Raw genomic sequence first — 12,388 nt, forward strand, 5'->3', positions numbered from 1 at the left:
AAAACATTATCCGATAGTAAATGGTGCTCTTGAAGTTGTATATTTAGACTTACAAATATATTTTTGCATATTTTACATCTATGTCAACACTGATAACTAATCCCTGTATGTCTGTACTTGGGGCTAGTTTATCCCATTCCTAAAAAAGCTTTAAGAATTCAAGTGATCAAATTTTGTACAGTAGTGTCAATTAAATGGAAGATTTTCACAAATCTAGGGCAAATTTAAGAATATATTCAGTTACCTGGACATTTGCCGTATTATTGGATGAACTCGAACTCAATTACCACTACTGAATGTGCTCTGGATAGGATTTTATCCTTATGTAAACTGTGAAGTGCTCCATTAAGTGCTGTGGTGATTTAAGAACCTCATCATCAGAGCCCCATGTGTGGTTAGCGTATACTGGTAAGTAACTGAAAGTTATTCGTCTCAGAATACTCTCTAATATGTAAAAAGTAAGTGTTGTATTGAATATACATATGTTTGGTCTTTCAATGAGCAAATATTTTCCTCCTTTCCCAAATGTGACTTTGACTCCAGGGATGCTTCTAAAGTAACCTGATTCTTGAGCTCCTATCAGAGTTCCAAAATGCACAGACTAAAACTTTCCTTCAAAAAAGAAACACAGGTTAAAAGTTTCAATTTGAAAATAACCTTCCCTATGTTACTACAAGCTTAGTAGTTCATTTATTCCAAATGAAATAATTTTTAAAAAAGTTAATATTCCACTGTTTATGTCAATGTTTTACAGGCCTTCTAAATTGTACAATGAAAAAACCCCTCAGTTTCACTTTTATTTATAGTTTGCTTCCAGTAAATTTTGCTTTCAGGTTTCACATCCACTAGCACAGTAATACAAGTTTCAAATGACTAAAACTTAATGGGAATGTTTATTTCTTTTTAAAAAACTGTTTCCATTAGAATTTTGAAAAATGAAATGGAGAGATTTCAGGAGATTTTAAACTATAAAATTCATTTTTACAAAACCTACATCTGGGCCCAGATAATGGTGTCCTTTTAATGCCAGTTGCTGGACATTAATTAGCTGCGTGTCTTTCCATTTGAGCGTCATCTATTGCTACTGAACTGCTTTACACAATAAGCCAAATCCTGCATGCGTTTCACAAACTAGTATGCTCATTGATTCTAATGGGACTAATGTGCAAGGTGAGCAACATTTGCAATTTTTCTGCTTTCAAAAATAACTCCATGGTTTTTAAAAAAAAAAAAAAAAAAAAGTCACATCAAGGTATTCTGTACATTTAGCTGTGGCTAAAGACACATACTTATATAGAAGTAAGGAGACCTACAAGACTCAGGAAGACTTTCAAAAGCAACCAGATGTGGCCTAAACCTGCACCAAGTGCAGATGTAAAAAAAACTCTTGATAATCCCACATTTCTATTTCACTCATCTAAAAACATGCAATATTGTATAACAGCAGAGTCTATGGCACGGTTATGGAGCACATTTCTACCCCTTTAAAATTCCTTTACATCCCTGTGGCAAATGTGCAGAAAAAGTAGTATTAGGAAAGCCTGTACTTCTAGCCATCCTTGAAGTGAATACAATTTACCAGCTGGAAATGCCAGCACCATTTGACTAGCCAGTTCTCTACAGCCCACAAGTGGACCATAGTCTGCTTTAGGGCTATTTTTCTAGTTGCTTAAATTTTGCTATGCTAGATATTCTATTCAAAATATATGGGACAAAACCACACATTTCTAAATTATGTGTTGAAACTGCTACACACCGAAGTCTGCTATGAATTGTTCTAACACTGAATTCCTATGTCAAGACAGTATTATACTAAAAAAAGATGGCGTAGGTGGAGTTTTTTCATTTCCAAGAATTATGAAGTGTGTCCATGGTTCTGAGCTTTTGCCAGTACATTCTGTTTTCCTTTCTGCCACTTTTGGTTTTTGCAATGCATCATTTCCTGTATTACTTTTACACAAAGCGGTCTTATCAGTTTAAAGTGCAAAATAAAGATTAACACATGAGTCAGCAGATGACATAGATTTTTCTTCTCTCTTCCCCAGAAAATACACATGTCCTTCTGGGGGGAAAAAAGACTCTGCGCTTCCAATAGTTAAGTCACTACCAGTCCTTGAAGATAAATATGTTTATCCACAACATATTATACAATCAAACAATAAGATGTTCTCCATATGTGATCTTGACCCGTTCAGAGGAAATCTAGTTCCTGTCCGGTTAGCAACCACTCTATGTCAAACCCACACGTACCTTTATTATGTAGTCTGTCTATCGCTAGCTGAGCTAAAATCAACAAAATTGTTTCAAATGCAACTACCTCTCTGGATTTTTTCTTCACTTTAGCTAGCTTTTGTTTAGTCTTTGGACTTTACTAAAATACTTTAAAACAAACAGTTTAAAACCAAACTGCAACAACAGCTGTGTTACTTGCTTTGTGTTTAGGCAATCTGCCTAGCTGAGTTTTGTTTAACAGCAAGATTTTTTTTTCTTTCTAGCCTCCAGTGAAAAAACAATTATAACTAAGAATCTGTTGGCAACCACTGAGTGGCTAGTCTGATGCTGAATGTTTTACTGCCTTGAAAAGCCCACAGGATAGTCTGTAAAAAACTATACTCATTTGGATAAGAGGTTGGGTTTTGGTGGGGGAAGGGGTTAGGACAATCAAATTACCACCACTGATGCGGGGGAAGGGAACCAACTCCTAGCCCCAATTTCAGACAAACAAGAGGTAGCTTCGACTCTTGTACTGACTTTAGTGTTTACTTTAGTGCTCTGTGGGACAGAAAACAAAGAATTCCAGTAAAAAGGTTTTAAAATGTGTACAATTCAATCAAATCAAACAAATTCAGGCAAAAAATTATGTGACTGGCAAGGGATGTGGAAATCACGGGAATCCACATAACCCCTAAAAGAGGCTGTTTTTCATTCATTTTTCACACCTAGTTCTATAGTTTTCTTCTGTCTTCATTAGTTATTAATGGCATAAAGAGGTAAGAGGAAAAGGGATTTCAATTTGCTTCTTAGAAAATATTTAGTCATTTCAAACTTTTCTGAAAGCAGCTCACATCTTTACAGCAATTCATTTCTTTCAATACAATATTTAATGCTTGCAACAGAAATCAGAGTGGCGCCTCCCTGCTTTTGGTTCCCACTTTGCTCCCTGCAAAAATATTTTCCAACACAAGACTATGCCTTGGTCTACATTTAAAATTTAGAGAGACCCAGCTACAGCACTCAGGAGGTTGTTGTTAAGTCAGTGGTTCCCAACCTGTGGCCCGTGGGGACTTGCAAAATGGCCCGCGGCTCCCCTCCTGATGGCTGCAGAAGGGAGCTACAGCCTAAGGACCCAGGCGAGGCACGTTTCCACGGGGCTAAAAGACCAGTGCAGGCTCCTTGCTGTAGCCAAGGGGATGGGAGATCAGCGCTCCCCTCCCCCTGGCTGTAGCAGGGGGCATGGCAAAGTGCTCGGCCTAGGTCCATAGGCGTTGGGGGTCCCTGCTGGAGCCAGAGGGAGGGGAGATTAGCGCTCTCCTCCCTCGGCTCCAGTGAGAGCAAAGCGCTCTGCCTGCGTACCTAATCCCCCATCCCCCTGGCTGCAGAAGGGAGCCACTGCCTAGGGATGCAGGTGGAGCACACGGAGCTACAGGATGCGTGCGGTTTCCCTGCTGCAGCCAGGAGGACAGGAGATCAGTGAGGAGGCAGCCTCCTTGCTAAACTCGTTCCGTCTGGCTGCAGTGAGGGGGGCCTGTTGGCGGATACTGGTAAAAATGATATCTGTGGCCCTCGAGCCAAAAAGGTTGGGAACCACTAAGTGGTCAACCTAACCCCAGGTATAGACAGGTCAACAGAACAATTACTTGGAATCACTTGGAAAGATGGATTATTACCTGCATCAGTGGAAATACCTTCCATCGATGTAGGAAGCACATACGCTACAGCACTACAGCTATGCTGCTGTAGTAACCATAAAGTAGATGGGTCCTAGAAGTTGGTAGATTCTCAGCTAAAAGGTGCTACAGCCAAACAAAACAGCGTGAAAGCTTAGTTCATAAAAAGTTCGCCCTTTGCCCCCAATTCTTGGAGCAAACAGTGAAAGGATTTGTTTTTTCTTTATGTTGGAACGAGGTCATGGGAGAATTGTATTGTCACTAGGTCTCCTGATTCAGTTATAGCTGTAGTGTAGATGGGGTCTGAACTATTATATAAAATATCATGGAACAGATCACTGCACCGCACTGGACCACAGAATCGCTCTCATTTGTGGGCATGTTTTACCCGTTTGCATATTAATTTGTTTGGAACATTACAGAGGGGAACATAGACCATTTTTCACACCTCCTCTAAACTGGTACCCTCTTAAGATCCTTCAAATGTGATCAATTATGAATATCCAATCTTCCATCAGCAGAAGTTGAAAGGAGTCCTCAAAGTGGATGAAAATAAGAGATTTTATTGTTAATAACACCAGTTTATCCTTCTGAACTACAAATTCTGATAACTTTACTTACGCTAAAGAACACCTTCATGAGCGCTCCCGGTGAAGTCAATGAGATTACTCAGAGAGTGAAATGCTATCCAATGAGCCCAAATTAATAGCAAACACAAGCCAGGTCTTGAAAGAACAGAAAAGCCTCTAAACTAAATAATTTGGACTACAGCCTATCTGATTTGCATAATTCAGATAAACTCCATTAATAACTGTTGTATAATTAAAAATCAAAGCTTGTAACACAAGCTTGTAAATCACAAGATAAGCATTTTAGATGTCAAATTCAGTACAAAAATCAAGAGATATGGGGGGGGGGAGGGATATGTTTTCCCTTTTATCATAAAACCCCTGGTGTGATTTTTTTTTAAACAAACAGATTATTCCATTTCCTGACAGTTTGAACTGTCTTTAAAAAACAGGTGTTGTTTACAATAACACCACCACACATCTGTGGGGGGTGTTAATACACACAAAGGCAGGATAGCTGAAACCTCTTCCTATATTTATATCTGTCTGGTCAGCTCTAATTGCATAATTTAATCAGGATCCTCTGCAACGGAAACACATCCATATTCATCACAGGCATCAAAGGAAACATCTTTATAAACTATATCCTTTTACAAACCAACACATGGTCCCAAGCCATTCTCCCAATTGTTGAATTCCTCCTTTGGGAAGGGCAGGGAATTTTATTTCTTTTTATCAGTTGAAAAAATCACTTCCCTCTAGTTATGCAGGGTAGGGTGGGAGGGGTTTCCTTCACAGGTGATCTGAATAAAACTTTTTGATTTGTCACTTTTGGGGATTTTTGGTTTTTAATTGTTAAAATGTACATTTAAAATGCAAAGGAAAACTTGAGAAGCCAGGTTATCATATGTTAAAATCAAGCTTCTAAGACACAGGATTTATTTTGTCTTTAATTCCAGACGACAGCATAGTCCAGTACATATAGCATGGGACTGGGAGATGAAATAGAACCAAGGTCTGCTGCTGGTCCATTTGAGGATTTGCCTATAATGGGGTACTTTGCATCAGTATAGCTACATCAAATGCAAGCTCAGTTAAGATGCAATGATGCAAATCACTTTTTACATGAGTACAATGAATCTTCATGAAGGATTTACACTGGCGCATCTACATGGTATCAAAACCCAAAAGAGATCCCAGCATAGAACAGCCCTAGAATTTTTCTGACGTTTGTGATCCTGATCTCATGCATCAGAGATTCAGTAATTTATCTCTACATCTCAGCCTCCTCATCTCTAAAATGGGAATAGACTGTTTTATGAAAGTGCGCAAGACAAAATCCGGAGGAAAAAGTATTATGTATTTATTACAGTAGGGTATGTTTTAATCAAAGCTCAGCAACACAGAAACAGGCTCCTCAATACCACACCAATATTGTTTTTAAATAATCCTTTAAAATACCTACTTTTAATAATTAGTTTAACAGACTCTTGAAATATTACCCTCCTTCCCTTCCATTTTTCTACTAAAAATTTTTTACACAGCAAAATGCATAGCATTTATCTCCAAAGCATTTCTTTGAAAATTTTTTAATTCTAATTTTTTTCAATGTATAGAATCAATTTTAAGAACTTTAAATCATCTTTATATTAAACAATCTCTACTCTAAAATAAGTAGCTGAGGCAATAAAGAAAGATCTGAGTTTTATTAAATCCTTCAGTTAGTTAGATTGTCCAGCAGTCCCTTTAAGTGTTGTAATAGAACCCATCTGACCTACAAATACAGCATTCTGGACAAAGAAAGTGTTTAAAGACAATATAGTTTCAAAAGCCAAGTTTATACAACCACTGAAACAAACATCAAGATCTGCCAGATTTCCACTCTCCAATGAAAAGCCTGTTTAACTACTGCATGCCATTAATGGTCTCCTGAAAACCAGGACTGGACTCACACATTACATTAGACCAGCTCAGTCTGGGTCTAAGGGATACTCAGGCCTGATCTATACTGGCGACGGAGGTCAATGTAAAGTCACTTACATCGACTTCCGTACACCTGCGTCTACACTGGCATTACTGTTAAGTCGAATTACGTCGTGTCAAAAATCTACTTAAGATCACCTCCGCAAGTGGCGAAGTGCCTAATGTGAATTTGTTAATTCGATTTAGTGTCAGTGTAGACAACTTCACTTAAATCGTATTGGCCTCCAGAGGTATCCCACAATGCCCCGTTTTGACCGCTCTGGACAGTCGCGCTGTGCTGCTCTGTGGTCACACTACCAGGAAACGTCCCCTCCCCTCAAGCTCCGGGAAGATTTGAATGTTCATTTTCTGTGCTTGTTGCCAGCGTGGAGAGAGCTTTGTCACTGTTCTCCGCATGGCTACTGCAAAGCCCAAACGCGCTCCAGCATGGAGTCGACTAGAGGTCTTAGATCTCATTGGGCTGTGGGGCGTGGAGTCCATTCTGGCTCAGCTCAGAGCCAGCAAAAGGAATCTGGACATTTATGGGAAGATATCCCAGGGCATGGTGGAGAAGGGACACAAGAGGGACACTCAGCAGTGCCGCGTGAAGATTAAGGAGCTGCGTCAGTCATATCAGAAAGCCAGGGAAGCTAACAGCCGTTCTGGCTCCTCACCCAAAACATGCTGCTTCTACAATGAGGTGCACGCAATTCTCGGTGCCGATCCCACCACGGTGCCTCCCCGCAGCATCAATACCTCTGCTAGGTCACAGTCCATGGACAATGAAGAGGATTCCACGGACGGGGAAGAGGAGGCGGCTGAGGAGAGCAGGGTGCAGGAGAGCGGGGAGTCCGTTCTCCCTGAAAGTCAGGGCATCTTCCTGACCCCTGAGCAGTCCAGCAGCACACAGGACAGCACTAATCATCCCGGGGAAGGCACATCTGGTGAGTTTTTTCTTCTTCTTAGCAGTTCTGTCCTTTTACATAGGTGGGGGGGGGGAGCAGGAAGGGGATTTTCAGGCATTTCGGTGACTGTACTGGGGGGTTACCCAGGGAAGAGTCCACCCCCCAACCTGTTCGCACAGCGCATGTTTAAAATACCAGAGCTATACAGCAGATGCCCTGTGCCTTTGTATTCCCCATTGTAGTGTCACATTGGTTACTTCTATTTGGTTTAAGCAGAGACAATATACCCCCCTCCCCCTTCCCACGCTGTCCGCAGATCATCTTTGTAAGGGTACAGCGAGCAGACCCTTCTAGGATGTCAGGAATGAAATGAGGGTCTGTGTTTGCCCTGTGCACTGCATGGGGAGTATTGTCTACATTGTTGCAATTGTATCATTTTCTTCACTCTGCTAACAGTGGCTACCTTGTTATTTTTTTTCCATTCTGTAGACACCTCCGCCTTGGCCCCACCCTCAAGAAATGCTGCAGAAAGACTATCGCAGAATAGAAAGAGGGGTAAAAAAACCCAGAGATGACATGTTTGGCGAGATCATGAACGCCTCAGCAGCCACAGAGACAGAGCAAAGAGTGTGGTGGCTCACCTTGTCCCAGAATATGGACATGGACAGGGAGAGTCGCAGAGAAATGATGGAGCATGACCGCAGCACCACGCAGGAAATGCTGCAAATCATGCGGGACCAGGCAGACATGCTGCGGCGGCTTGTGGAGCTTCAGGAGGAGGGGAGGCAGGACAAAGTCATGCTGCAGCCCCTCCATAATGCTCCTCAACCGAGACCTTTGATGCCCGCCCCCTTCCCTGCCCCCAGCCAGTCTCGGAGGAGACTGGCCAGGCTGCAGTACATTCTCACCTCCACCCCGGTGGGTAGAGGCGAGCAGAAAGCAGCAGCGGACACGCTGACAGCTAGCCAGCAAGCTACCACCCAACCCTTTGAGACAGTGAATGAACACTCTCTCCTTTCCCCCATGACTTGAATGTTCATAAATAAAGGTTTGCATCATTTCAACACGTTTCTTTATTAAATCATATCTTGTTCTGGAGGGATTTGGTGGGTACGGCTATCGATTGGGGGAAGTAGGGGGGGGCGAGAAGAGTTCACAAAAGGCAAACAACATGCAGGAACAGAAATCAGTCCTGCATCTCATTGCAGAACCTGGTTTTCAAAGCTTCCCTGATGCAAAGCGCTCTGCGGTTAGCTCTCAGTGTAGTGCTGGCATCTGGCTGCTCATAATTGGTGGCCAGTCTTTCTGCCTCCACAGCCCAACCCTGAGGGAAACTCTCACCCTTCGCTTCACGCACATTATGAAGAACACAGCAAGCAGATATCACAGAAGGGAGGTTCTTCTCACTCATGTCCAGCCTAGTGAGGAGACTCCTCCATCTGCCCTTTAAATGTCCAAAGGCACATTCTACAACCATTCTGCAAGTGCTTAACCTCTTATTAAAACACTCCTTGTCACTGTCAAGGTGCCCAGTGTACGGTCTGGGGTTGCCAGCTTCCACAGAGCGATGGCGACTCTCTTCTCCACCGTCAGAGCTTGTCTCAAGTGAGTATTCACGCGCTTCAGGGACGGGGCCAGCTCAGAGCACAGTTCCAGGAAAGTTGCCTTTCATATACGAAAGTTTTTCAGCCACTGGTCATCATCCCACAGCTGCATAATAATGCGGTCCCACCAGTCTGTGCTTGTTTTTCTGGACCAGAACCGGTGCTCCATGGACTGCAGATGATTCGTTACAGCCTGCAGCAACCGGAAATTGTTCTGCTCAATGGCTTGTAGCAGGGCAGCCTCAGTGGCATCGCAGTTGTCTGTGCTTCAGCTTCTTGCTCTACGCAAAAATACTTGATAAGCCGCGATGTATTTGTGACACTCACAATAATAGTGCAGAGTTGAGCTGACTCCATGTCTCTGCAGCAATGGCAATCACGGGGAGTAAAAAAAACAGCACGAAAATACTTTTCCTGTTTGTTTGGGGTGTGGAGAGGGAAAGGGAAGCAGTGTTGCATCATGGGATGATGACACTCATTCCAACAGCCACTGTGGCTAGTTGCACTGTGGGATAGCTACCCACATTGCACTGCTTTGAAATTCGAATTAAGAGTGCTCAGTGTAAACGCAGGAGACCTGAGCAAACAGCGTAGTGTGAAAACGCTGCTGCTACTTCTAAAAATCGGCTGCTGAGAGTCAACTTAAAATAAGTTGACTTCCCTCGGCAGCGTAGACATGGCCTCAGTGAACAGCAGCTGCACTATCGAATTACAGCAAGTGCTCTTTGGCACTCTCTTTTACTCAATATTTGTCAACCCACCTGAGTATGCCATACTCTTCACAGGCAAAAAAGGCATAGATGAGAACGTTTGGATTTTTTTTTTAATTGGAGATTCATAGGAGAACCAGCATATACATGCATCCACACAGTGCTTGGTGGACTCAAGGAAGATGGGATCAGAAAGCTTAGCTAGTCATATTCACATCATTTAAAAACAAAACCACCATAAAAACAAAAACAAACCACACAAAGAAACAAATCAGATCCAAGGTGGTCGTGATCAAAACTCATTCGGTGATGTGAGAAGGAGCAAGTTGAGTTTGTCTACGTGAGAAAGCTATATCGCTTTAACTATACCAGCATAATCCCCCTAACAGAGATGTAGTTATATCAGTATAAAGATTCCTTACACCATATGGAAGTGCAAATAATTATAATCGATATAAGTCTCCTTTATACCAGTATAACTTTTTTTTTTTAAAACCAGAAGACCAATCACACCCTTAACCAAAACAGTTATACTAGTTAATGTATACACAGTTATACTTAAGTATAGGTCAGTGTTCTCAGTTTATTTCCAAATTGGCAAGTGCCCACAGGACACAAAGACATTATTTGAGCCTGGAACCCTGGTTAGTAGCAAGGGCAAAGACTGAATAGGTGTAAAAAATCAGACCAGTCTCATTCCTTGAGGAAGTCCCTCCACATGAAAGTTAAGGCATTAAATTTACCACTATACTCAGGTCTGTTTTACCAGCATGGTTATGCAGGTTAGGAATGCAATTTTTTTTTTTTAACTTATATAGATATGCTGGTAAAAGCCCTAGAGTAGATGCAGCTATATAGGCAGTGTTGCCTAATGGGGAGACCTGGGTTCTATTCCCAGCTCTGCCACTGGCCTGCTGGATGACCTTGGGCAAGGTGTTTCACCCATGCCTCAGTTTCCCCATCTGTAAGATGGGGATGATAACACTCTGTAAAATGCTTTGAGATCTACTAATGAAAAATGCTATACAAAAGCTATTATTAAAGCATATGCTGGTTCCCTGATATGGCATAAGCTACACCAGCATACACACTGGTATATTGCATACACATTAGAGGATTCTGTAAGAAGAGCTAGCCCAATATAATTATACTAGCCCCTAAGTAGTAAAGCCCTTACTATTGCCCCCAGCAGCTTTCCCACACCATATGGGGTGTGGCACCAGTAGCTCAGTTATAGGTAACTTGGCATTGACAAAAATCATGCTGCTATTGCTGTAGGAGGCAAGGGTGAGCATTTTCAGGCTGAGACCTTCAGCACAAGCCCATTCTACTATAGCACATTGAGATCAATCAGTCCTATGACAAATGGAAACTTCGTAATCACTGCCACCAAGGAATGATACAGCAGGGGTCCAAGAACCTTGGATGTGCTCCTCCTTTTTAATCATAAAAGGAAGGGCAAGGGCCTATATTTGAGGAATAAAATAAAGCTAGAAAATTGAAGAACAAAGCAAAAATAGCTAGCACACTCTGAAATCAAGATATACACACAACTGCATACCCACTGTTTTCCTTTGTCCCTGACATCAAGGCCCTGAATGATTTTGATCCAAGGGACAGAAGCACTGATATACAGACAGTAATGAACAGATCAGATACCACACTGCAACAGGATAATTTTAAAGGAAGTGAAAAACTTGCTCCCTACTATTCTTACAGGAAATATAGATGTTATACAATAAAAGGAAACTGTTGCAGTATATTTTCCTGGTCTTCTGGTTGCTTCTGTGGGTTATTTTGTTCATGCTCTAGGAACAGGAATCAAGACAAGTAAAAGTCGCTAGGTATCATTGTCTACTCTCAGTCGATTAGCGTGAAGAAAGGTGGAAGTACACCAAGCACTCCAACTAATATTTCTTGGTTTAGAATAATTTAGGGCACATTAATAATGGAGAAACTCAGAGATAAGACAATCAGCTCTCCTCAACGACACCTGCAGAACTTCAGTAGATTCCACCTACACGTGAGTTATTGACATTTTCTAATTTCATACTTCACAAGGAATGGTCACATGTCAAATCAGGTCCTCTGTTCTTTGCAGACAGACCTATATAAAGCGAAGAGCAAGACTGAACTGCATGAGTTTTTGGTCACTGGTCATACCAAGATCTTCTCCCCCCACCAAATGCTGACAACTTGTGCTCCAAAAAAGAACTTTTATAGTAACTGTTGCTGTTCAAGATGATGTAGTCTCAGGGGATCCCACTGCCTGTGTATGTGCACTTTAGTAGACTTTTGATCACCAGGGTCTGTGGGGATTGTGCATATGTCCTATGCCTCCTCATGCTCCTGTATGAGGGCATAAAGGATGGGACAGTTGCACCCCCCTCTCAGATCCCTTGCAATTTGAAGCCCATGGTAGTGATGGACTGCAAAATAAACAAGTGGGGCAACAGTCTGACTGGTGTGGTCCTATCAATACAAGAAAGCAAACTCCTGGAATGTGTGTAGTTTTTCTTCTGGTGGTGATTTCAGCAAGAAGACAGGAGGCTTGATCGAATTTTTAGATAAAAAAAATCTGAGAACACAACTTACAACTTTCCATGAGAATAAGATCGTTGAAGGTAGGTTCGGCCAGAAGCACCCAAAGCTCACTCACACTGGCTGAAGTTATAGCCACCAACAAAACCAACTTCAGAGTGAGGTGGTGTAAGGCACATTCTGAGAGGTTCCGTAAGTCTGAGGAGGATC

At 42.0% G+C, this 12,388-nt stretch overlaps 1 protein-coding gene across 2 annotated transcripts in view; it reads right to left on the reverse strand.

Moving 5' to 3' along the window:
- The window catches only part of SMAD1 (SMAD family member 1), a 64,381-nt gene that overhangs the window by 33,687 nt on the left and 18,306 nt on the right, over positions 1–12,388 (reverse strand). The gene's annotated exons all lie outside the window — the stretch shown is intronic.

This window comes from Emydura macquarii, unplaced genomic scaffold (assembly GCF_026122565.2).
Source record: "Emydura macquarii macquarii isolate MOO-44397 ecotype Brisbane River unplaced genomic scaffold, CSIRO-AGI_Emac_v2 contig_1363, whole genome shotgun sequence".
NCBI classification, from domain to species: Eukaryota; Metazoa; Chordata; order Testudines; family Chelidae; genus Emydura; species Emydura macquarii.